At 44.4% G+C, this 26,841-nt stretch overlaps 1 protein-coding gene and 1 long non-coding RNA gene across 3 annotated transcripts in view; one reads left to right on the top strand and one right to left on the bottom strand.

The window, feature by feature from the left end:
- Positions 1–26,841, bottom strand: part of fgf14 (fibroblast growth factor 14) — a 541,877-nt gene that overhangs the window by 464,722 nt on the left and 50,314 nt on the right. The window lies entirely within an intron of this gene.
- LOC134346185 (uncharacterized) lies at positions 815–10,925 on the top strand. Its single transcript, XR_010017850.1, has 3 exons — positions 815–1,261; positions 5,226–5,314; positions 9,225–10,925. It is a non-coding gene; the product is annotated as an uncharacterized LOC134346185 (long non-coding RNA).

The following is a 26,841-nucleotide window of genomic DNA, read 5'->3' as shown; positions in this document are numbered from 1 at the left end:
TAGCCTTGGCAATACCTTAGCAACCAACGATCCAGCAACAAGTCTAATGACACACCTGCACAGGTGAGTTGGCGAGCGTGCAGCAGTTGCGGCAGAGGCTCTAAAGCACAAGGGCTGCCTAATGAAGATACCGGCGAAGAGCACGGCTTAGTGTAATCCCAGGGTGGTCGCACACGTCCCGGGTGGGGAACGGGGCAGCGGATTCAGTCATGTAGAGACAAGGCACTGAGCAGGAAAAGTGTTGGGATATAGTGAGGAGCCCATCCCCTGACCATTGGTCCTCCAGTAACCCAGACTGTGTCCCCGCTGCTCGTTCACTCATAATGGTACAGAACAACACAGCTCTCGAAGGTCTCTCTCACTGCGTTTAAAGGCAGCGGGTATGTTGACATTCAACCTGGGTACAAGCGGGAATAGTAACCTATTATACTTCAGTCGACGTTCATTCAACTATTACATAGTGCCACAACAGGCCATTCGGCCCCTTTTATCTGTTCCAGTATATGTACCATCTGAGCCTCCCCAGCCCAGACCTCTGCCGCACCTCCTACCACTCTCTCCCTCGTGCGCTTATTAGCCTCCCCCGTAACATTTGCAGCCACTGGCAATTTACAATTAAGACTGAAGCTTGTGCACATTGTTTCATAGTTTAATCAAAGTCAACGTTACTTAACGATGAAGTATCAAGGCAGTTTGACACTGATGTGTTCATTGTGGGTAGTCAGACCATCACTGAGGGTCGAACCAGCAATTTGGTCACACATTTAGTGACATGTTGTTTGAAATCCAACAATCGCTGAGCTCAGGGCAGCAATCAGTCCTTCCTTGTTCCCTCTCAGCTCCAAGAATAAGGAGCAACAGCAGGAAATTTCACCTGCTCCTGGCATTGAGTATCTTTATAATTTGCCTCCTTACACAGTGAAGCTGAGTTTCATGTAATATTTTTGATCTTTCAACAGATCCTTACAGCACAGGGCACTCTGCAACCAGCCCAGTGTGTGCTCCACCTCTTTACAGCTCTCCACCGTCTTGCACGTCTCCAACAGTTTCCCCTCCCGAAAGGCTTACACCTCTATTGTCACCTCACAGTAACGTCTCAGTACAAACCTCAGCCGCCCCAGACAACCTACAGTCAGTCACGTGCGTCATTGAAGTCCAATTGCTTCCTTACACAGGAAGCAGCCAGTCAGAACACAACCAGTAGTCACAGACAGTACTTTACCACAGCCATATAACAGCACAGTGCAACCACTTAAGTCAGGTAAGATACTCTCCAAAGTGGTTGTCTATTGGTGGGTCTTCCGGGTGGCTGTGGAGGTCGACCTGGGATCCACATATGCTGCTGCAGGGTGGGCTTCGAGCCCTCACAATCCTGCCTCCTTTGTCACTGGCTGATTGCCACAGGACTTAATCCAGGAGGTTAGATGGAGAACGCCTGTGCGTGGCTTTGGTTGAGGCGGGGAGGTTGACGCATGGGCAGTCACCACACAGTCCTTGACAAATCAGGGGCAGGGTCCAGTGGCGTGGAGTGCAGGACATCTGGGGACCCTTCACCATTGCAGCCGCCTTCTATCTTCACTCTCCTTGTGCCAGCCCCACAGCTGAGGTTTTGCTGGAGCGCACATTGTCCGGAACCTCCCCCTTGACCTTACTGCCATGGGTGACCCTAGCAGGCGCTAAGTAGCAGGTGGCTACTCTCTAAATGGCATCACTCTCAGGTCCTCTGGAACTGAAAAACCTCTCCACCAGTACAAGGTGTAGAGCCAGCTCTGACAGCACAGCACTGCCCTTGGCCAGAACCACAACCCCAGTCTGTTCGGCTCTTCTCAACTAGTTGGGATATTATGCAGAAGTTGTAAATGACACTTAGGAGGCCTAATCTGGAGTACTGTATGACACAGAAAATTTACAAGGATGTTGCTGGGACTTGAAGGTGTGAGTTATAGGGAAAGGTTGAATTGGTGAGGACTTTAGTCCCTGGAGTGTAAGAGAATGAGGGATTTCATAGAGGTGTACAAAATTATGAGTGGTATAGATAGGGTACAAGCAAGTAGGCTTATTCCACTGAGGCTGAGTGAGACGAGAATTAAAGGTTATAGGTTAAGGGAGAAAGGTGAAATATTTAAGGGGAACCTGAGGGGGAACTTCTACGCAACAAGGCATGAGTGTGGAATAAGGTGCCAGCGGAGGTGGTGGATGCGGGTTTGACTGCAACATTTCAGAGAAGTTTGGATCAGTACATGGATGAGTGGGATATGGGGTGGGGAGGGGAGGGGAGGCTAGGCTATGATGCAGGTGTGAGTCAATGGGCAAAGCAGATTAATAGTTTGGCATGGACTTGATGGGCTGAAGGGCCTGTTTCTGTGCTGAAATGCTTTATAACTCTAAACAGAATTAAATCATCCTTTAACCCATCCGGCGGCAGTGCTTCAGCGAACAGCTAACTTACTGGGCAGCAGCTTCCACACAGCAGAACCCACTCTGCACAGCTCCAGAGTACTGTACAGGAATAGACTTTTGTACTTAAGGGCGTGGAGCGAGATTTGAACCTACATCCTTCCATTTCGGGCGAGAATATTGCCCACTGAACCACAGCTACGACCGCAGCTGTTTCTGCCTCACTCCAGATAGAACATTCCAGATGGCAGGACCTTCAGAGAGGTGTCAGGAAATGTTGAGGAGGCTTGACCCGAAAGCAGAGCAGCAGAGACGACTTAGCGGCAAACGATAACTTTACTCCTCCAAGAGGACCACAACCTTGTCACGGTTTGGAAGCTTTATGCTTTGGCTCTTGGGAGGGTCAGCCATGCCAAACAGGTCAAAGGGTAAGAGGTCAGACGAAGAGTGGTACACCAGTCCTCCAGGTTCAGGGCTTCAGCTCAGGGCTAACAACCCTGAATGGGCAAACAAAAATGCTATGGAAACAGCAATGAAGTATCCTACATCTGCGTGCAACAGTGTTCCTGAGTCTCCACCTGGGATTTTCATGGCTGACAGTAGTGAAAACCAAGAAGAAGCTACTGAAGCCAAAACCAAGACCAAGATTGGATGTCCAAGGACAAACAGAGATGGAGGACCTTCATTACTTCTCTAAACGCCAGCGGGCATAACGGGCAGTAAATAAGTAAGAAAGATAACTTTATTAATGGACAGCAAAATAATAAGCCACGAGGGACCACAAAACAAAGAACAGAAACTAAACACAACAGGCAATGAGATTTACTTTAGGCAGGAAGAATGAAGGCTAGGAGCAACTGGTTGAGGCCAGCTAGTTTGATGAGTGAACAAGGACTGTGGAAGAGAACTAGGTTTAAATAGGCTGCAGGTGATGAGTCTGCAACAAGTGGCAGGTGAATCATGTTAGCTGGGTGGGGACTGGGAGGACCCTGCATGTCCAGGCTGGGAGGTGCCAGTGGGAGCAGGCCTCACAATGGAGCTCTGCTTGCCTTCTCATGGATCAATAATGGAACAGAAAGTTCTCCAGCTCCATAATGTCTTTCAAGATCTCTAGACAGACCAAAGGGCAACACAGCTTCAACGCCAAGGCAGCAGTTTTGAAGTGCAAGGCAGCCAGCACAGCCAACATCCTCTGCCACTGTCGGCTCTCACTCGTACTTCCCACACACGTCCAATGAAAATCTAAAGAGCCTCTTTAGAGCAGCTTCCCTTAACGCCACCTTGCAGAGGTTTGCACTAGGTACATCCCGTGAGGCTGTTACTAAACTTCCACGCATGACCTCATACACGATCTGTTTGTGTGTTTTTGATTAAAGTTCAAAATGGACATCACCTTTCACACTGGGGGTGGGGGGAGGGGGGATGGGAGCTTTTCTCCTGGATCAGTGGAAAGAGGGAACATAGAGATGGCTCACTGGTAGAAGGCTGTCTTGGATCGGATAACCTTCCCTCATTTGTAATTATATCATTGTAGCTGACAACTCAAGAAAATTAATCATAAAATAATATTTGACATTTAAAGATGATACATAAAGAACAGTTCCAAGTCACCATGACAACAGGTTGTTGTCATATCCCAGAATTTGGGAAGGAGGCATAGAATATAGCAGTTAGCAATATGATACTACAGCGCTAGCAACCCAGGATCAGTTCTGTCATTGTCTGTGAGGAGTTTCTACGTTCTCCTTATGACTGCATAGGTTTCCTCCAGGTGTTCTGGTTTCCTCCCACATTCCATAGAATATGCATGAGCAGGTTATTTGGACACATGGGTGTAATTGGGCAGCGCAGCCTCACTGGGCCATAAGGGCCCGTTACCTTGCTGTGAGTCTCTAATTAACAATAAGTTCAGAGGCTCGGTTCACAGTCTCTTCGTCAAGATACATTAATATTATTTCCTGTACACAAGAGTAAAGGAGAACAAAATAATTGTTATCCTCGATCTCATGCAGCACAAAAATAAACACAAAAGATAACACAATAATAAAAAAATAAAATATATAAATGTATAGATTGATTGTATATTCATAAAGTGGCTCTAGGCTGTAGATAAGGTGACTGACAGGAAATAATGAAGTAGTGGTGGAGGTGATGATCAGCCTTACTGCTTGGCGAAGTAACTGTTTTTGAGTCTGGAGGTCTTGGCATGGATGTTGCGTAGCCTCCTCCCTGATGAGGGTGGTTTACTGGGGGTAGTGGTGAAAGCAGGCAGGTAGGTGGAGTTCAGGAGTCTTTTAGACAGACACGTGAACATGAAGGGAATGAAAGATGGTTGATACACAGGGGAGGAATTGGCATCAATATCAACACAACTTCATGTGCCGAATAGCCTGTCCCGTGCTGTACTGGTCTATGTTCCATGAGATTGAATGGAGAGGTATGGATTGGGTCAAATATCTTTTCCCTTAGCAGGGGCTATTGAAAACAAATGGACATGGAGTTATAGGTGAGAAAGGAGTTAGAGGGTCAGAGTCACAGAGCATGGAAACAGGACTTTTGGACCACTCACCACCCTCTGGGTGAAGCAGTTGTCCCTCAGCTCTCTTTTAAATCTTTCCACTCTCACCTTCAACCTCTGCCCTCTAGGTTTTCGTTCTCAATTCTGGGGGGATAAAAGACTGTGTGTATTCACCCTCATGAATTATAATGGGGATTTGAGGGGATTTTTATTGAAACACACAGTGGGTGGTTGATATCTGGAACGCATTGCCAGAGCAGGTGGTGGAGTTGGCAACAGTCACTATATTTAAGGGATTTTCTTTACACAGGCACTCAGATAGGAAAGGCCCAGACAGCTGTGGATCTCATATGGACAAACTGGATTAGTGCAGATGGGCAAAAGGGCCAGCATTGCACGGTAAGCAGAAGGGCCTTTTTCGGTGCTCTCCATTTCTATGACAATGATTGTGACATAGGGGAAAGGGTAACAGTGAGCCGATGGTCAGGCTGCAGAGGTGTCAGCCAGGGTTTGGTTCTTCATCCGGGACCTCACATATTTCATGAACCATGGAGACTCACGTGCAAGGACTGTAAATCTTCCAAGGTGGATGAAGCTTTGCCAAAATGTGCAGCGGCGAAGAGAGTTAAAGGCTTCCGGAAAGTCGACAGGCTGATAAACAGGCAGAAGCCTGGCAGATGGAGCTGACTGCAGAGACGTGTGAAGCTATGCACCCTGGGAGGTCTAATATGGAAAGACAGCTTACTATAATTGGCATGAAAATTAGAAAGTGCGAATGAGCAGAGGGACCTTGGTGTCTGTAGATGCCGATCCTTAAAGGGGTGAGAGGACAAGTCAACGAGGGGGTCCGCAGTGCAGTTAGATTGCTCAAGTTTATAAATAGAGCCTCTGAATAAAGCATCAAAGGGAAGGGTTCGAAGGGTCACTGGTCGAGCCACTGCTGGAATATTGTGGGTAATTCCACACTTTGGGAAGGAAGGTTGCTAAGACTGTGGGGAGAGTATAGAGGAGATTTACTGGAACAGTCCAAGGAAATGGACTAAAGGCCATCATCATTAAAACAAAAGCGTTAGCAATAACAGAGCACACCTTGCAATAGTGATGAAGGAGAAGTTAAAGTGTTCACCACCATACCTCCAGAAAACATTGGGCGTCTCTGTTAGTCCCTTCACATAAACAACAATCTGCTGGAGGAACTCAACAGGCTGAGCAGCATCTGCAGGGGGAGGAAGGCTGATGCTTTGGCTCAAACCCCCTTATTTTTTCCCATGGATGCTGCTCGAGCCATCGAGTTCCTACCAGTCGCTTCAGATTCCAGCATCTGCCGTCTTCGGTGTCCCCATTCCCACACGAGGTTCCACTCGCAACCTTCTCCCACAATCAAAGGAAGTTATTTCAAGTGACGGAGAATTCAGCTATTTACAAATCTTCTGACTGCAAGCACGCTAAATATACCCTTTGCGTCAAAGATCTGAACAGACTTTAGCAGAGTACTGAGCAACACTGGCAAACACTCTGGTCCTAAAATACCAGTTATAATACAAAATCGGAGAAGGCAAGAAATACTCGACAGGTCGAGCAGCATCCGTGGAGGGAAGCTGTCTTGCTGAGTGTTTCCAGCAGTTTCTATTTTATTTTAGATTTCTAGCATCTGCAGGTTTTTAATTTTCATTCTCTATATTTATTATATGGAGATCATAATCCATTTATAAATACTTAATGGAGTTATTGTTTATTTTACCAAATTCATCTTTATTTGAAATCTATTATCAATCATTTTCAATTTAAATAACTAAAAATGTTGCACGCTCTCCGTCCAAGCCTGTAAGAAATCTTTGAAATGATTGGCTGCTGAACCTGCTTGAAGACAGCACTGGTGTATCTTTGGGACCCTTTTGAACTGATTGCTGACAGCAGCCAGCCCTGGCAAAGGAAGAGCCTGTGCTGCACTGTGACCTTCTAGTGCACCTTAGCACACAGAGATAGCATTAAGTAGAGCTCACAGCACACAGAGGCTAAATAGTCCAAGTAGATTATCTTCCAAACTTCTGTTCTGTGTGAGCTACAACCCAATAATACATATATTTCCGAGTGAAGAGATGGTCATATTAAAATTGGAAAGCATTTAGAAGCATTCACGACTGTCAGTATTGAAGCACAGACACCCAAGAGCAAATCTGAGGGCATCAAATTGAAAGCCACAAATTCCAGTTATCAGTTAATTGATGGCTTTGTGGCCAAGTTAGTGGATGATACAAAGACAGGTGGCAGGGCAAATAGAGTTGAGCAAGCAGGGAGTCTGCAAAATGACTTGGACAGGTTAAGAGAAAAGGGCAACGAAGTGGCAGATGGAATATTTGATTCAATTCAATTCAACTTTATTGTCATTGTGCCGAGTACAGATACAAAGCCAATGAAATACAGTTAGCATCTGACCAGAAATGCAAAGAATAGTGTTATTTATAAAATAACTGCGAATGAAAAGTAAATGCTACAGCACACAAATATAATGCAGGAAGGTGTATGGTAATGCACTTATATGAAAGGAATAAAGTCATAGACTATTCTCTAAATGGGAAGAAAATTCAGAAATCAGAAGTGCAAAGGGACTTGGGAGTCCTACAGCATGATTCCCTAAAGGTTAGCTTGCAGTAAGGAAGGTAAATGCAATGTTATCATTCATTTCCAGAGCACTCGAATATAAAAACAAGGATGTAATGCTGAGGCCTGATAAGGCATTGGTCATTAGAGTATTGTGAGCAGTTTTGGGCCCGTATCTAAAAAAGGATGTGCTAGCACTGGAGAGGGTCCAGAGAAGGTTCACAGAATAATCCCAGGAATTAAAAGGTTAATGTATGAGGAGCATTTAAGGGCTCTGGGCCTATACTCGCAGGAGTTTAGAATGAGGGGAAATCGCATTGAAATCTGCCAAATATTGAAAGGCCTCTCTAGAGTGGACATGGAGAGGATGTTTCCAATTGTGGGAGAATCTAAGACCATAGGGCATAGCTGCAAAATAGAAAGACACCCCTTTAGAACAGGGATGAGGAGGAATTTCTTCAGCTAGAGGGTAGTGAATCTGTGGAATTCACTGGCAGGGGTGGCTGTGGACGCTAATTCATTGGGTATATTCAAAGCAGAGGTTGATAGGTTCTTGATTAGTGATGTCAAAGGTTACAGAGAAAAAGCAGGAGAATGGAGTTGAGACGGATAATAAATCAGCCATGATCAAATGGCAGAGCAGACTCAAAGGCTGAATGGTCTAATTTTTCTCCTACATCTTATGACCTTATTTCTTTACAGATTAAGAGGTTAGTTAATCTGCCACATTGACTTAATGCAACATTAAGGATATGTTTACTTTTAATGTAATCAATTAATGTAAACATTAGGAGGGTGTAATATTCCTTTAATTCTGCAATTACTAACTATAATAATGTTTTTGTTATATTTGCATTACTTAAGTTCTCAAATGCTTGCTGTCAACGTAACTCAGTGGTAACCCAGAGACCTAAAGAAATAAAAAGATCACTTCTACTGGATGGACTCCTGCTGTGTCCTGAAGCATTCTGTCTGGCTGTGTCACGGCTTGGTATGGCCACAAGCAACTGCAGAGAGATGTGGACACAGCTCGGCACATCACAGGAACCAGCCTCCCCTCCATGGACTCCTCCTACACTTCTCACTGCCTCAGGAGGGCAGCCAACATAATAAAAGACCCCACCCACCTCCGACAGTTTCTCTTCTGCCGTCTCTCACCAGGCAGAAGATTTTATTTTCATTTTTAAATCTTTTTATTAATTATTATGGAAAATCAATGACAAAAAATACATTGAAGTAGGCAGAAGCTATAAAAGCCCAAAAGCAACTCCCACCAGGCTTAAGAACAGCTTCTATCCTGCTGTTATCAGGCCCTCAAATGGACCTCTTGAACATTATGATGGCTTCATGACCTTTCAGTGTACCTCGTTATGATCTTACAGCTTATTGCTTACCTGCACTGTAGCTGTGACACTTAATTCTGCATTGTTGCTGTTTTAACTTGTTCTACGCAATGGTCTGTGCAACGATTTCTAAGTTCAAGTAAGCATATCGAGAGATTACTACCATATATCATATACTGCCCTGAGATTCATTTTCTAGCTGGAATTCACGATAAGTACAAAGAAATGCAATGAAGCCCACACACAACAAGTCGATTTCATCTCTATGAACAGTATGCAGACCTTCCATTGTATTTTTTTAGTTTACTTAGAGATACAGCACTTCAGACCTGACGAGTCCGCACTGTCCTTCTCTTCCACCTCAGGCGGCTGAAGAAGTTCGGCATGAGCCCCCAAATCCTCAAGACCTGCTACAGGAGCACCATTGAGAGCATCCTGACTGGCTCTATCACCGCCTGGTGCGGGAACTGCACCAACCTTGATCACTGGGCATTGCAGACAGTGGTACGGACAGCCCAGCGCATCTGTGGGTGTGAACTTCCCTCCATTGAGGACATTTACAGCAGCAGGTGCAGAAAGAAGGCCTGGAAGATCATCAGGGACACCAGTCACCCCAACCATAAACTGTTTCAATTGCTTCCATCTGGCAAACAGTACCGCAGCATTAAAGCCAGGACCAACAGGCTACTGGACAGCTTCTTTCTACAAGCTATTAGACTTATAAATTCACATGTCTGTACATTGCGACAGGGTCATAACGCAAAGGTTTTTACTATCTCACATTGTGGGATGGATGTAAGATTTTAAATCAATTCAATTCAATTCACTCATGTGACCAATTAAGGCACTAACCCGTATGTCTTTGGAAGGTGGGAGGAAACTGGAGCACCTGGAGGGAACCCTGCCGTCACAAGGAGAATGTACGAACTCCTCACAGCCAGTGGTGTGATTGAGTTCGGGTCACTAGTGCTAACTGCTACACCACCATACCACATCACATGTATCTTGGTACGTGTGACAATAATAAACACCCATAAAGCACTTCCACTTCAGAACCACAGCAAGTCTCAAAGTATCGCAGGTCTCAGAATGGCGACAGCACATAAGAAGGCCGTTCGGCCCATTATTGCATGCACAGAAAGATGCCCCTTGGCCTATTGCATCATGCCAGCTCCATGTGATTGTAACCCTGCTGCTCCTGCTCCACATTCCCCCTCCTCTCGCCGTGCAAGTCTTTTCTTCCACCACTATCCCCAGCAACTTCCTGAACCAACTATTGAACATACCTCCCCTCCCACTCCCTGTCAGTGCATTCCCAACACCAGTTCCTTTAGCACACAGGAGAAAATCTGCAGATGCTGGAAATCCAAGCAACACACACAAAATGCTGGAGAAACTCAGCAGGCCAGGCAGCATCTATGGAGAGGAAGAATCAGTCAACGTTTCCGGCCGAGACCCTCCATCAGGACTGGAAAGGAAGGGGAGAAAGGTTGGGTGGAGTAGAAGCTGGCAGGTGATAGGTGAAGCCAGGTGTGGCAGAAGATGGATGAGTGGATGAGGAATGATGAAATGAGATAGGTGGAAAAGGCAGAGGATTGAAGAAGGAATCTTCATTTAAATTTGTATCTTTTCCTGGACTGCTGGCATCAATGAACTGTACCTATATATCCTAGATCCTGTGCCCCATTTGGAATTGTGCCCTCTAGTTTATACTGCCACTTCCTATTTTCACACCAAAGCATAACGACTCACGTTTCCGAACATTAGTTTTCACCAGCACCCTGTCCCCTTATTTGACCCAACTTTATTTTCATTTCTCTGTCCATCACCTCTTCACAGTTCACAACACTGAGGCTGCTGCATCAGCAAATTTCACAAACTGTGCCCTTCACACGCAATCTACATGTTTATGAAAACAGGAGCTTTACTCTACCCATTCTCTGGTCTGAAAAAACAAGCATTCACCAGAGGGTTTCCTTTCTTTCTATTTTCAATCTGTTTATTGATTTTTTAAAAAGTGTGTATACAAACAGGAGGAGAATATCTCTGGGATATATGTCAGTAACAGTACATACAGAAGGTAGAATAAATAATATCAGAATCACACATAGTGTTGATCTACAAAGTATAAATTGGATATAGAATGTATAATACAGAAAAAAAATGTAATTCATTCTCCTCTTATCAATTTATGAAGAAAGGAAGGACTATTAGAAATTTTTATATCATAGTCATAGTCATGGTCATACTTTATTGATCCCAGGGGAAATTGGTCTTCGTTACAGTTGCACCATAAATAATAAATAGTAATAGAACCATAAATAGTTAAATAGTAATGTGTAATTTATGCCAGTAAATTATGAAATAAGTCCAGGACCAGCCTATCGGCTCAGGGTGTCTGACCCTCCAAGGGAGGAGTTGTAAAGTTTGATGGCCACAGGCAGCAATGACTTCCTATGACGCTCTGTGCTGCATCTTGGAGGAATGCGTCTCTGGCTGAATGTACTCCTCTGCCCACCCAGTACATTATGTAGTGGATGGGAGACATTGTACAAGATGGCATGCAACTTAGACAGCATCCTCTTTTCAGACACCACCGTGAGAGAGTCCAGTTCCATCCCCACAACATCACTGGCCTTACGAATGAGTTTGTTGATTCTGTTGGCGTCTGCTACCCTCAGCCTGCTGCCCCAGCATACAAAAGCAAACATGATAGCACTGGCCACCACAGACTCGTAGAACATCCTCAGCATCGTCCGGCAGATGTTAAAGGACCTCAGTCTCCTCAGGAAATAGAGACGGTGCTGACCTTTCTTGTAGACAGCCTCAGTGTTCTTAGACCAGTCCAGTTTATTGTCAATTCATATCCCCAGGTATTTGTAATCCTCCACCATGTCCACACTGACCCCCTGGATGGAAACAGGGGTCACCGGTACCTTTGCTCTCCTCAGGTCTACCACCAGCTCCTTAGTCTTTTTCACATTAAGCTGCAGATAATTCTGCTCACACCATGTGACAAAGTATCCTACCGTAGCCCTGTACTCAGCCTCATCTCCCTTGCTGATGCATCCAACTATGGCAGAGTCATCCGAAAACTTCTGAAGATGACAAGACTCTTTGCAGTAGTTGAAGTCCAAGGTGTAAATGGTGAAGAGAAAGGGAGACAAGACAATCCCCTGTGGAGCCCTAGTGCTGCTGATCACTCTGTTGGACACACAGTGTTGCAAGCACATGTACTGTGGTCTGCCAGTCAGGTAATCAAGAATCCATGATACCAGGGAAGCATCCACCTGCATCGCTGTCAGCTTCTCCCCCAGCAGAGCAGGGTGGATGGTGTTGAATGCACTGGAGAAGTCGAAAAATATGACCCTCACAGTGCTCGCTGGCTTGTCCAGGTGGGCGTAGACACGGTTCAGCAGGTAGACGATGGCATCCTCGACTCCTAGTCGGGGCTGGTAGGTGAACTGGAGGGGATCTAAGTGCGGCCTGACCATAGGCCAGAGCAGCTCCAGAGCAAGTCTCTCCAGGGTCTTCATGATGTGGGAGGTCAATGCCACCGGTCTGTAGTCATTGAGGCCGCTGGGGCGCGGCGTCTTCGGCACAGAGACGAGGCAGGATGTCTTCCACAGTACAGGAACATGTACATGGCGAAGTACTCCACATAGCTGAGGGGCACAGGCTTTGAGCACCCTGGTACTGACACCATCCGGTCCTGTAGCCTTGCTTGGGTTGGGTTATAAAAAAAGAAAAAAAAACACTATTCTAAACAGGAAAAAAAAGGACTGGGCAGTCCATCCTGAGAGAAAAACCAAGAGAAGAGAGACTCTCTGATCAAATCCAAGGTTCTGAAAAAATAGCTGGAAGAGAATCAGTACAAAAATCAGACCATATGAAAATATTGAATGAAAGGTTGCCAAACTTCTCCAAATTTAAAGGATGTGTCCAATGTCCGACTTATTTTCTCTAGACTTAAACAGGACATGATAGAGGAAAGCCAATAAAAGGCAGTAGGAGGGTTAGGGTCCTTCCATTTAGGAAAAATGGCTTTCCTAGCCAATAGGGTTGAAAAGGCTATCATCCGCTGAGCGGAAGCAGGAGTATATCCTGCTTCCAATGGAATAATCCCAAAAATAGCTGTAAATAACTTTGGTTGTAAATCCAGATCCAGCACTTTTGATAAGGTTTTAAAAACATCTTTCCAAAAATTCTCCAACTTTATGCAAGACCAAAACATGAGAGTTAAAGTGGCCACCTGAGTATTTTTTATAGGCGTTCGTTAGTCTCGAGAGACCATGGATTTGCACCTTGGAAGGTTTCCAGGCCGCAGGCCTGAGCAAGGTTGTATGGAAGACCAGCAGTTGCCCATGCTGCAAGTCTCCCCTCTCCACGCCACTGATGTTATCCAAGGGAAGGACATTAGGACACATACAGCTTTGCACCGGTGTCATCGCAGAGCAATGTGTGGTTAAGTGCCTTGCTCAAGGACACAACACGCTGCCTCAGCCAAGGCTCGAACTAGCGACTTTCAAGTCACTAGACGAATGCCTTAACCACTTGGCCACACGCCAACACACCTGAGTATTACATCTATCACAAATAGGATTAATATTGGGAAAAATATGGGCTAATTTATCCTTTGACATATGTGCCCGATGCACTACCCTGAACTGTATCAAGGAATGACGGGCACAAATAGGAGGGTTTCCTGTTATTGGCCATTTTTGTTTCTCTCACTGCTACAGGTGTTTATGACAAGCTTACTATACAGCATTTTATTAAATGCCTTTTGAAACTCCATCTATATGTCATTGATATCTTTCCAAGTGACTGCTAATCCTGGCCCTAATTATCATCTATTAAACTTCCTTCATCACTAAGATTAGAAGAAATGGCTTGCAGTAACTCATGTCTCTTCAGAAACCATCCTCAGCACTCCAAACAAATTGCTACTCAAGCTTCTACCACAGAGAGGGAAGTCCTATAAATAATGGTACAATCTTTGGGGTTTCAGATAACTGGGAGAAGATCCCCTCAAACAACACACAAGGTGCTAGAGGAGACCAATGGATCAGGCAGCATCAGTGGCGGGAAATGGACATTCGACCATTCAGGCTGAAAAGAAAGAGGGGGGAGGTTAGCCAGCATAAGGCTTGGGTGGAAAAAGGGGGAGAGCAAGAGCTAAGGGGTGATGGGTGTGTCCAGGACGGGAGTATAGGCAGGTGAGGGGAGGTGAGAGAGTAGGAATGGTGTGAGTAGCTGGAAGGTGACAAGTGGAAGAGGCAAAGGGTTGAAAAAGATGAAAACTGGTAGATAAAGATTAACTTTTTATTTGCCACATGTATATTGAAATATTGAAACACACATTGAAATGTGCCATTTGTGCAAATCTAATCAGCGAGGATCGTGCTGGGCAGCCCGCAAGTTTCGCCACACTTGTGATGCCAACATAGCACGCCCACAACATACTAAAGCTAACTGTACATCTTTAGTCTGTGGGAGGAAGCCGGAGCAACTGGAGGAAACCCAAACGATCGTGGAGAAAACGTACAAACTCCTTCGAAGCAGCAGTAAGAATGGAAGCCTGAATGATGATCACTGGCCCGGTAACTACGTTACGCTAACCACTATGCTACTGTGTCACCAGGGAGTGGACAGTGGGCTGTGGAGTAAATGGAATGACTTCAGGAGGGGAACAGGTGGGTGGGTGAACGAGAGGGGAAAGAGAGGGGGTGATGGGGAGAAAAGAGGGGATTGGTTATTTAGAAGTTAGAGAAATTAATGCTCATGCCATCATCTTGGAGACTAGCAAACGGATTAAGAGGTGCTGTTCCTCTAATCTGTGTTGCCTGTGGATCAGAGAGGAGATGTTGTGGGACTGGAATCAGGGAAGGTGACCTGTGTGAATGTTAGCCTCGCTTGGAGATATCCAGGCGAACGAGCTAATCACCAAAATGGTGCTTTGACTCAACCAGGCAGTCAGTGATAAAATGTTTTGACTTGCACTTTCCTCAGGTGCTGATCAGGTTTTAAAAGAGAAGTTGAAGCAAAGTTGGGCACTATCCATATGGCCAGTGAGGACAGCTGATGTGTGAGGAAAGGGTAGAGGTAAGTGATGCAAAGCTCCGGGAACCTGTCTAATCATGGTAGTTTAGGGTTCAAGGTCCGTACTGCTGTAGATATACTGATCTATAGATGAACAGTGGAGACTATCCTAACAGGATGTATCACAGCCTGGTATGCCCTGGAAAGGAAAAGTTTACAGAAAGTGGTGGATACAGATGGCAAAGCAGTCATTGAGCACATCTTCAAGAAGAGCTGCCGCAGGAAAGCACCATCCATCATCAAAGACCCCCAACATTATGCTGTCTTCTGACTACTACCATCGGGCAGGAAGTACAGGAGCTTTAAATCCCACGCCACCCCAGGTTCACGAACATTTATTACCCTACAACAATCAGGCTCCTGAACCAAGGGGGATAACTTCAGTCGCCACAACTCTGAACTGATTCCACAGCCTACAGATACACTTTCAAGGACTCTATAGCTCATGTTCTCAGTATTTATTTGTTTGTTTATATTTGCACTATTTCTCTTGTTTTGAATATGTGTTGTCGGTCTTTGTTTACGTATAGTTTTCAAAAATTCTATTGTATATCTTTCTTTTCTTGTGAATGAATGAATCTCAATGTAGTATTTGGTGACATAAGTACTTTGATAATAAGACCCTAAGACATAGGAGCAGAATTAGGCCATTTGGCCCAGCAAGTCTGCTCCGCCATTCAATCATGGCTGATTTATTATCCCTCTCTAACCCATTATCCTGCCTTCTTCCCGTAACCTCTGACACCCTGAGTAATCAAAAACCTATCAACGTCCGCTGTAAATATCCTCAATGAATTGGCCGGCACAACCATCTGTGGCAATGAATTCCACAGATTCACAACCCTCTAGCTAAAGAAATTCCTCCTCATCTCTGTTCTAAATGAACGCCCCTCTGTTCTGAGGCTCTTCCCTCTGGTCCGAGATGCATCCACTATAGGGAACATCCTCTCCAGATCCACTCTATCTAAGCCTTTCAATAATTGAGAGGTTTCAATGAGATCTTCTCCAATTCTTCTAAACTCCAGCAAGTACAGTCCTTATGGCGTCAAACACTCATCATGCACGAACCCTTTCATTCCCGGGATCATTCTCATGAACCTCCTGTGGACCCTCTCAAATGCCAGCACATCTTTTCTTAGACAATGAGCCCAAAGCAGCTTAAAATACTCCATTCAGTCTGAACAATGCCTTATAAAGCTTCAACATTACATCCTTGCTCTTATATTTTAGCTCTATTGAAAATAATGCTAACATTGCATTTGCCTTCCTCACCACTGATTCAACTCGCAAGTTAACCTTTAGGCAATCCTGCATGAGGACTCCCAAGTCCCTTTACACCTCTGATTTTTGTATTTTCTCCCCATTTAGAAGATAGTCTATGCCTTTATTCCTTCTACCATCCCAACACTATATTCCATCTGCCACTTCTTTGCCCATTGACCTAATCTACCCAAGTCATTTGGAGACACCCTGCTTCCTCAGAATTACCTGCCCCCCACCTACTTTCGTATCATCCACAAAACTGGCCACAAAGCCATCCAAATCATTGACCTAAACATGAAAAGAAGTGGTCCCACACCGACCCCTGCAGAACACCATTAGTCGTTGGCAGCCAATCAGAATAGCCCCTGTTTATTCCTACTCTTTGCCTCCTGCCAGTTAGTTAACCTTCTATCCATGCTGGCATCTTTCCTGTATACCATAGACTCTTGCTAAGCTGACTCATGTGCAGCACCTTCTCAAAGGCCTTCTGAAAATCCAAATAAACAACATCCATTGACTCTCCTTTGTTTATTTTGCCTGTTATTTCCTCAAAGAATGCTAACATATTTGTCGGCAAGATTTCCCCTGAAGGAAACCATGCTGACTTTGGCCTAGTTTATCATGTAACTCCAAGCACTCCAAAACTGCATCTTTAATAATGAACTCCAATATCTTCCCATTCCCAAACTACTGAAGTGGTCAGGTTAACTGGACTGTCTTCAGCATCCCTCTCTTCTTAAAGAGTGGAGTGACATTTGCAATTTTCCATTTCTCAGGAACCATTCCAGAAACTAGTGATACTTGAGAGATCATTACTAATGCCTACACAATCTCTTCTGCTACCTCTTTCAGAACCCTGGAGTATAGTCCATCCGGTCCAAGTGACTTATCTACTCTCAGACGTTTCAGCTTCCCAAGAATAGCAACTACATTCAATTCTACCCCCTTGTATTCTCGAATTTCTGACATACTGCTAGTGTCTTCTACAGTGAAGACTGACACAAAATACTTATTAAGTCCATCTGCCGTTGCTTTGTCCCCCGTTACTACCTTTCCAGTGGTCTGATATTCACTCAGACCTCTCTATTTAAACACCTGAAAAAACTTCTGTTATCCCCTTTTATATTATTAGCTAGCTTAAGGTCATATTTCATCTTTTTTCTCCTGGCTATTTTAGTTGCCTTCTGCTGGTTTTTAAAAGCTTCCTAATCCTCTAACTTCCCAGTAATTTTTGCTATATTATATACCCTCTCTTTTTCTTTTATGTTGCCTTTGACTTTCCTTGTCAGCCTAGTGGGCTCAACCACAGGCTGCTCTCAAAAGCCACCTCATAGATATTCTACAAGATCCCCCTCTTGGGATCCAGTGCCAACCTGATCATCTCAATGTACCTGCATATTGAAATCCCCCATGACTATCATAACATTGTCCTCTTGACATGCGTTTTCTATCTCCAGTTATAATTTATATCCCACATCTTGACTACTATTCAAAGGCCTGTATATAGCTCCCATTGAGAGTCTTTTTACTCTTGCGAATTCTTAACTCTATCCACAAGAATTCAATGTCTTCAGATCCTATGTTATCTCTTTCTAAGAATTTGATTTCAGTTTTTACCAATAGAGCCACTTCTGCCTGCCTGCCCTTTCAATACAATGTGTGTCCTTGGATGTTAAGCTCTCAGTGATGACCTTCTTTCAGCCATGACTCAGTAATGCCCATGTCACACCTGCCAATCTGTAACTGTGTTACAAAATCACCTACCTTAATCCATATTGTGTGCAGTCAAATATGACACCTTCAGTCCTGTATTCATCCCCCATTTCAATTTTCCCCCAATATTACACTTTAACTCATCCCACTGACTGCAATTTTGCCCTGTCACCTGCTTGTCCTTCCTCGCAGTCTCATGACACACTACATCCACTTGTATACCAACTGCCCCATCCTCATACGTATCACTCCAGTTCCCATCTCCCTGCCAAATTAGTTTAAACCCTACCCAACAACCCTAGCAAACCTGCCCCCAAGGATATTGGTCCCCCCTCAAGTTCAGGTGTAACCCATATTTTTGTACAGTTCATACCTTCCCCAGAACAGATCCCAATGATCTAAAAATCAGAAACCCTGCCCCCTGAACCAGTTCCTTAGCCACTCATTCATCTGTACTATCGTCCTATTCCTTCCCTGACCAGCACGTGGCACTAGGAGTAATCCAGCGATTATTACCTTGGAGGTCCTATTGTTCAGCCTCCTCTCTAACTCTCTGTACTCACCGCACAGGACCTCTTCCACCTTTCCACCTGTGTTACTGGTGCCAATGTGCACCACGGCCTCTAGCCGATCACCCTCCCTCTTGAGGATATTCTGCAGCCACTCTGAGACGTCTCTGACCCTAACACCTGGGAGGCAACACACCGTCCTGGCATCTCTTTCACAGCCACAGAGTTTACTGTCTATCTCCCTAACTACTGAGACTTCTATCACTATTGCTTCACCTGAATTTACCCTTCCCTGCTGACCCTAGAGCCAGCCACTGCAGATAGGTCATTCAACATCCCCCCCCCCCCCACCAGCAGTATCCAATGGTCTATACTTGTTGATGAGGGGAATGGCCACAGGTGAACTTTGCTGTCCTTACTTCTCCCGGTGGTCACCCATCTTCAATCTGAAACCTGCACTCTGGGTGAGACCACCTCATTAAAAGTCTCATCTGTGACGTTTTCAGACTCCCAGATATTCCTGAGTGCATGCAGCCCCAGCTCCAGCTTCAGTTCCTTGACAATGTCAGTCAGGACCTGAAGTTCGATGCACTTCCCGCAGATGTAGTCATCAGAGAGACCGTTAAGTACCCTGCAATCCCACATTTTATAGGAGGAGCATTCAACTGCCTATACCTTTAGCTCTAACTTCTTAAGCTTAAGTTCAACAATCAACTAAGTGACTCCAAATGTCTCAACACCCTTAGCCTCTGCCTGTTCTCATGCAAACCTGTTGAGCCAAAGCCTGACGCTCCAAAGCTGGCCCACTCCAACAAAGGCTGATCTGCCTACCCCTCACTTCTTTTTATTGAACCTTGCTAAGTTACTGATAAGATAAGCAGGTTACTGATAAGATAAGTAACCTCCTGCTGGTCACTTTTTAAACCTGTTGCGTAAAGTCCAGAAGGAACTGTCTCCAACTCACTCCATGATCTCCCACTTGGCAGACAAATAAATTTACCTTGACTTTGCTGCCGACTAAGGAACTGAACTTGGAGCATGGCTGCCTCAGAGATGAAGCATTGAAAGTTGTAGGGAAAACTGGAGTAGCAGGTTCCAACTGCCTGGTGTAAGGAACAAGGTCAAGAAATTAGAGCAACACACAAATTACTGGAGGAACTCAACAGGGTCAAGCTGGCATCCACAGAGGTTTGTGGACAGTCGGCGTTTCAGGTTGAGACACTTCATCGGGAATGCAAATTGGGCTTGTGTGACCACAACTGCAACGGTTTCAACCCAGTCAACCGACTGATGCTCAAGTGAAACTCGACACGAAGATAAGCATCCTCATTTGCAGGAATATGAGCATCAAGAAGTGCGTCAGTGAGCGAGGAGCAGCCCTATTTTGCAGGCCAGGCTCGGGGATCACGCCAAGTGTGAGATGAAGTTCATTCTGGGTAACTGGACCAATGGACCCAGTTCAATAGTGACGGATGAGCAAATGCAGATTGTCAAAATGTCAATAAAAACCTAACTAAAAGAAAGGCAAAGCAGTGCCATTCATCAGTCTGTGCTACAGAAGTACATTGCTCCGAATCATTTATCACCATAGGATGATGCAGGAACAACAGCATCCAATTTATCCATTTAGTCCCTTTATTCTGGGTTGTTTCTTCTGACTCATGACTGCCTTCACCAACCACCCCACCACCCCCCTCTACCACCTAGTTCCTCCCATCACCGCCTATGCTTGTCCAGTTTTCCTTTAAACCTATCCCTGATCCTCCCCTCCACCCCTCTCGGAGTGAGGAAGTTTCACATTCCCCCTGATCTCTAGGGAAAGAATTTCCTCTGAGTTCCTTACTGATGAGTAACACCGGTCCCGGTCACACAGAAAACTGTGTCTACCTTGCCAAAAGATCCATCAGCTACCTGCTTTTCTCATATCTCTTCTACTCAATTTAACCTCTCATTTCTAAAATTGTCCATTATTTTGTACTTTCTCCATTGCCTGGTATCCTTTCTATGATTGGGGGAACAGAGCTGAGCCCAGTCCTGAAGTCTGTTTTGACCAAGCGTCACAGATCTGCCTTTCGATTCTGTAAGTGTTGTAATAGTACTATTGAATGGTCCCCTAATCCAACTCTTGACCTCACAGTCTATCTCGTCATGGCCTTGCACCTTATTGACTTCCAGTGTCACACTTTCTCTGTAACTGTAGTTCTTTATTCTGCATTCTGTTATTGCCTGTCCTTGTACTACCTCAACGTCCTGTTGTAATGGAATAACATGTATTGTAATTGAGTTGTAGACACCCACCATCCCACAACTATCTAGGCCATCACCATCTTCTCAATGCTGCCATCAGGCAGGAGCTACTTACATATTACTATTTAACTATTTATGGTTCTATTACTATTTATTATTTATGGTGCAACTATAATGAAACCCAATTTCCCCCGGGATCAATAAAGTATGACTATCCTGAGGTTCGACAATACCTTCTCCCCCATAGCCGTCAGGTTCTTCAACCCATCTGAAAAATTCCAATAGTACTTTGGACTATATGTCTTTTCCTCTCTCCCTCTTTCAATTTCAATTAATGTTGTTATGTTTTTTGTTGTAGGGGTTATGAATATTTTATGCTAAGTATATGTAATTTTTTATTTGTCTCTCAGTTTTCTACAGATGAATTTGAAACTCGCAAATTTCTACAGATGTACCACGGAGAGCATTCTAACAGGCTGCATCACCATCTGGTGCGGAGGGGCCTCTGCACAGGATCAAAATAAGCTGCAGAAAGGCGTAAACTCAGTCAGCTCCATCATGAGCACCAGCCTCCCCAGCATCCAGGACATCTTCTAGGAGCAATGCCTCAGAAAGGTGGCATCCATCATTAAGAACCCCCATCACCGAGGACATGGCCTCTTCCCATGCCTACCATCAGGGAGAAGGTACAGGAACCTGAAGGCACACACTCTAACATTCAGGAACAGCTTCTTCCCCACTGCATCAGATTTCTGAATGGACATTGCACCCCTGAACACCACTACCTCATTACTCTTTTTCCATTATTTGCACGACTTATTTAATTTAACTTATATGTATATAAGACCTCTTGCTATAATTTACAGTATTTATTGTTATGTATTGCATTGTACTGCTGCCACATAACAACAAATCTCACGGTGTATGCCTGTGATATTAAACCTGATTCTGATTCATGTTTGCATTGTACTGTGCTGCTGCTGCAAACAGCTGATTTTCATGGCATTTATATCCTCTGCATGTATGCCCATGACAATAAATTTGAACTTTGACCAACTGTTGGTGAAACTGGCTTCAGGCAGGAGTGCAGGGTCACGTCCCAACACTGCCACACCACCCCTCTCACCACGCACTAGAGTACGGGCTCGTTTTGCTGTTCACTCACTAATGGAATTAAATAAAGATGAGCCACAAGCACAAAGGAACCCAACCGGTTTACCGCAGAATAACAAATACAGCGAGTAGGGTTCACAGGCACTCAGTCAGAAGTATATGTTCCGGCCAGCAGGTCCAGCCACTGACATCGATGACAGGAAGACCATAGATATGGGAGCAGAACTGGGCCATTGGGCCCATCAAGTCTGCTCCGCCATTTAATTACCATATAACCAAATAACAATTACAGCATGGAAACAGGCGATCTTGGCCCTTCTAGTCCATGCTGAACTCTTACTCTCACCTAGTCTCACCGACCTGCACTCAGCCCATAACCCTCCATTCCTTTCCTGTCCATATATCTATCCAATTGAACTTTAAACGACAACATCGAACCTGCCTCAACCACTTTGGCTGGAGGCTCGTTCCACACAGCTACCACTCTCTGATTAAAGAAGTTCCCCCTCATGTTACCCCTAAACATTTGCCCTTTAACTCTCAACTCATGTCCTCTTGTTTGAATCAATCTCCTGCCTTCTCCTTGTATCCCTTCATGCCCTGACTAATCAAGAATCTATCAACCTCTGTTTTAAATATGCCCAATGACTTGGCCTCCACAGCCACCTATGGCAAGGACTTCTGCAGATTCACCACTCTCTGACTACCTCCTCATCTCTGTTTGACAGTAACTGGCATTGTATAGTGGCTTCAACATAATAAGGCATTTACGCTATATAACATAATATCACAAGCATTTCACAGGAGTGTTAACTATTAGAATTAACCAGAGATATGAGGACCAGTGAGCATGGAGGAAGGTTTTAAGGAGAGATGAGAGGTTTCTGGAATGGATCCCAGTGTCTGAGCCCTGGGGAGGTAAAGGCATGACCACCAATCATGGAGCCCTTAACATCAGGGTTCACGAGAGGCCAGAACTAGTAAGGCACAGAGACCTCAGAGGATCGCGGGGAGCTCCGGAAGATTTAAAACCCAGATAAAGTTAGCACAGAGCGAGCCCTATCAGGACCTGGGACGGGTTGGTTAGAACGTGATCAGTGGGATCTGAGGTGAGCTCACATTTACAGAGGGTGGAAGATGACCAGAGACCATCCAGGTGTGGAGATAGACAGCATGCCCACTGGCACTCATCCCATTTTATTCCTTCTACATCTCCATCCAATTGCCTCCGGACTCCACCACTCGCCTCCTCACCAGGGGCAACTTACAGCGGACAATTAACCCCTCCGCCCCCACGTCTGATGTGGGAGAAAACCAAAGCACAGGGATAACACACCATATCATATGGAGAACACGCAAATTCCACGCAGACAGCCCAGTATGGCTGTGGATGTGAGGCAGCAGCTGTACAAGGAACAGAACACACATCTGGAGAGATTATGGAATTGTGGTTGAAATTCGAGCATCTAGTCATTTAACAGGCAATAATAACTCACCGGGTAAATACACTGTCACTGTCGTGACCTGCCATTGGCTCAGACTGTACTTTGAGGGGATTTATAATATCTGTTACCTGACAAGTTGGAATCAGTAAGGATTGTACATATTTCAATAATGTAATGAACCTGTGAGAGACAGAATAGCTACCAGAGAGCGATTCATGTTCCTTCCTCCTCATTTACCAGTCCTGGGATAATTTATATACCCGTCTCACAGCTGAGTTCAAATGGTTATTTTGGGAAGATAATTTCCTTTTAATAGCTGTTGAGCTAAATACAGAGACGAGCCCATGGAGGGGAAAAATGATTTCTAGTAATACTTGAACATCCCCAAACCAAGAAACTCTAAAAATAATCCAAAAGTTTTGAGTTGGAAAGCTAAGAGTTTCTCTTTTCACAGATGCTGCTTGACCTGCAGAAAATTTCCTGCACCTCTATTTATTCAAGAGTTAAGATTCAAGATAGTTTAATTCCAGCACACAAGTGTAAAAGAGAATGAAATAATTGTTACTCCAGCTCCTGTGCAACACAAAAAAGATAAAGAACACAATAATAATAAAAAACACAATACATATAAATACGTAACTCATAGCTTATAAAATACATTGTACGCCCATAAAGTGACACTAGCCTAGAAATGTCTGTACACAAGGTAGCTGACAGGAAATGATAAAGTAGTGGTGGTTGAGGATATGGAGGGTTGGAGGTGTTGATCAGCCTACTGCTTGGGGGAAGAAACTGCTTTTGAGTCTGATGGTCCCAGCGTGCATGCTATATAGCCTCATCCCTCATGACATGACAAATAGTCCATGAGCAGGGTGGGTGGGATTCTCCATGATGTAAAAGTAAGCTGCTTCTTCATAAAGTATACTTTCTATCTAGTGCACTAAGGTGAGGACATACACATTAGCTTGAGAAGATTAACTGCCTTCTGAGATTCTCCAGATTTGATGTGGGATGCCTTTAAATTTAAATTAATTCCTAATTTCTTTATTGAACCAGGATCAAAAGTTCTGACACAGAAGAAAACTTCTAATTCCATCATCATTAATGGATTGAATTTTAGGTCCAATTTGGTCTTGCTCCTGTTAAACTCCAGCGAAGAATTTAACATAATGGAAAGGAAAGGCACGTCACATCCGGAGTTTCTCCGGTTAGCGGACGATTTCCCTCCACACTTCCCTGACGTAGTGGGGAACCGCGTACAAGGCAAGTTACAGCAGTGGTTTGCCATTGCCTTCTGCCGGCTGAGTTTCCAAAGAGATCACCAGCTCGTAACCCAGCACGGATGGAAAGCGTGCAGGGGAGCCGGCTGGATTCGAACTCAGGACCTTTCGTCCTGAAGTCCAGAATATAATAAACGCAAGAAAAAGAAGAAGGAAATGACTATTTGGCCTTTCAAGCCCGTCCTACCATTCATCAAGATCATGGCTGATTTTGGCACCCTTCATTGGCATGCCTTCATACCCCTGGATTAACGGACTTTCCAGAAATCCAGCATTCTCAGTCAATGCTGAATGAATTCAAGGTTTATATAAACTGTACACAGCTGAGAGCCATGGTAACGTAGCAGTTACCGCTGAAGCCGTCAGAGTTCAGAGTGCAATTTTGGTGTCGTCTTTAAGAAGTTTCTACCATCTCCCAGTGACCAGATGGGTTTATTCTGGGTGCTCTAGTTTCCTCCCACAGTCCAAAGACATACAAGTTAATCAGTTAATTGATCATTAAAAATTGTCCCGTGATTAGGCTGGGGTTAAATAGGTGGGTTGCTCGGCATCACGGCTCGGTGAGCTGGAAGGGCCTGTTCTGTGCAGTATCTCTAAACAAATATACAATATTTCAGGTGCAGACTCACAAAGAATTATATTAATGGTTCCTTAATCTAGAACTCAAATCCTTTTATTAAAGCCATGGATGTAATCATTACATTGCACAAAACAAACAAAAAGCTTGCGATACAAGAACAGGAGACATTAGACAACTTTTAACACTTCCCAGTTATTTTTGTACTGGAACACAGGTGGTCCAGTTGAAAGTGTTGCTATTGTTTTACTCCTAAATATTCATTCACAAATTTTAGAACTGAATGGGGAGACCATTCAACCCATCATGCCTCTACTAGCTCTCTGAACTAGCCACTCCCCTATTACTCTCCCACAGCTCTGCAATAACTTTCTTTTTTTAACAAATGACCCATTTCCCTTTTGAAATATTGCTTCGAATCTGATCGAGTGTTTGACATATACTCTACGTTCAGTTTAACTCTTTACTGCATTAAAGGTCCCCTCGTCACCCCAACCACCTCCTTTGGATTCCGTTTCCTCTCCACATTTACTCCATCAGAATCACAAGAGACTGCAGATGCTGGAATCTAAGGCTGGATGGACACAGAGGGCCAAACAGCATCTGTGGAGGCAGAGAGATGGTTAACATTTTGGGTCATGATCTTGCATCAGAACTTTGGTGAAGATTTACAAAGTTTTGGTCTCCTTATCTCAACCTCAAGTTCATTCAAAACAGATATTGACGGATTTCTGGGCAGTGAGGTAACCTAGGGATATGATATTTCACATAATGAGCACTGCTATTGTATTTACAATAAACTAAACAAGTTTAATTAGTAAAGGTGGCCATGGACAGTGTAAACTATAGGAGAACATAAAACATCTGGGAAGTTAGAGTTATAAGATTATTAAAAAGATGGTTAAATATAAAGGGAAACATACTGCCATTATAAAATGAGTTAGCTGTCTGTACTGCAATGTACAAACTGTCCGTAATAAAATGAGGTACTGCAGGAATGATGTATTGCTAGAATCAAATACAGCAGAAACTACTGAGGCCGAGCCAGGGGGCAAAATCAAGACAAGGAATTGGAAAATCTTTTGGAAAATATGGAATCAGGAAAGGAGATGAATTGATCTTGGTAATTATTCTAGGCTTTACAAGCAATTTATCAGACCTCACTTGGAATATAGTAAGCAGCTTTGGGCCCAGATGTGCTGCATTAGAGAAGATCCAGAGGAGGTTCATGAGAATGATCCTGGGAATGAAAGTGTTACCATATGAGGAAAATTTAATGGCTCTGGGCCTGTGTTTGCTAGAGTTTGGAAGAATGAAGGAGGATCTCATTTGAACCTCCTGAATATTGAAAGGCACTTAGAGAGTTGACGTGGAGAGAACATTCCCTATAGTGGGGAGTCTAAGACCAATGGCCAGAGCCTGAGAATACTGTACAAGGATGTCACTTTAGAACAGGGATAAGGAGAAATTTCTTTAGCCAGATGCTGGTGAATTTGTGGAATTCATTGCCACAGACGTTTGAGGAGGCCAAATCATTGGGTATATTTAATGCAGAATTTGGTAGGCTCTTGATTAGGAAGGGTCTCAAAGGTTATGGGAAAAGGCAGGAGAGTGGGGTTGAGAGGGACAATAGATCAGCCATAATGGAATGCTGGGGCAGAGTCGATGGGCCTAATAGCCTCCCTCTGCTTCAATGTCTTATAATCTTTTGGCCTTATGGTAGCAATAGCAGT

The sequence above is a fragment of the Mobula hypostoma genome, chromosome 5 (genome assembly GCF_963921235.1).
Source record: "Mobula hypostoma chromosome 5, sMobHyp1.1, whole genome shotgun sequence".
Classification (NCBI taxonomy): Eukaryota; Metazoa; Chordata; class Chondrichthyes; order Myliobatiformes; family Myliobatidae; genus Mobula; species Mobula hypostoma.
The sequence above is the reverse complement of the archived record's forward strand: the minus strand, read 5'-3'. Positions and strand labels throughout refer to the sequence as shown.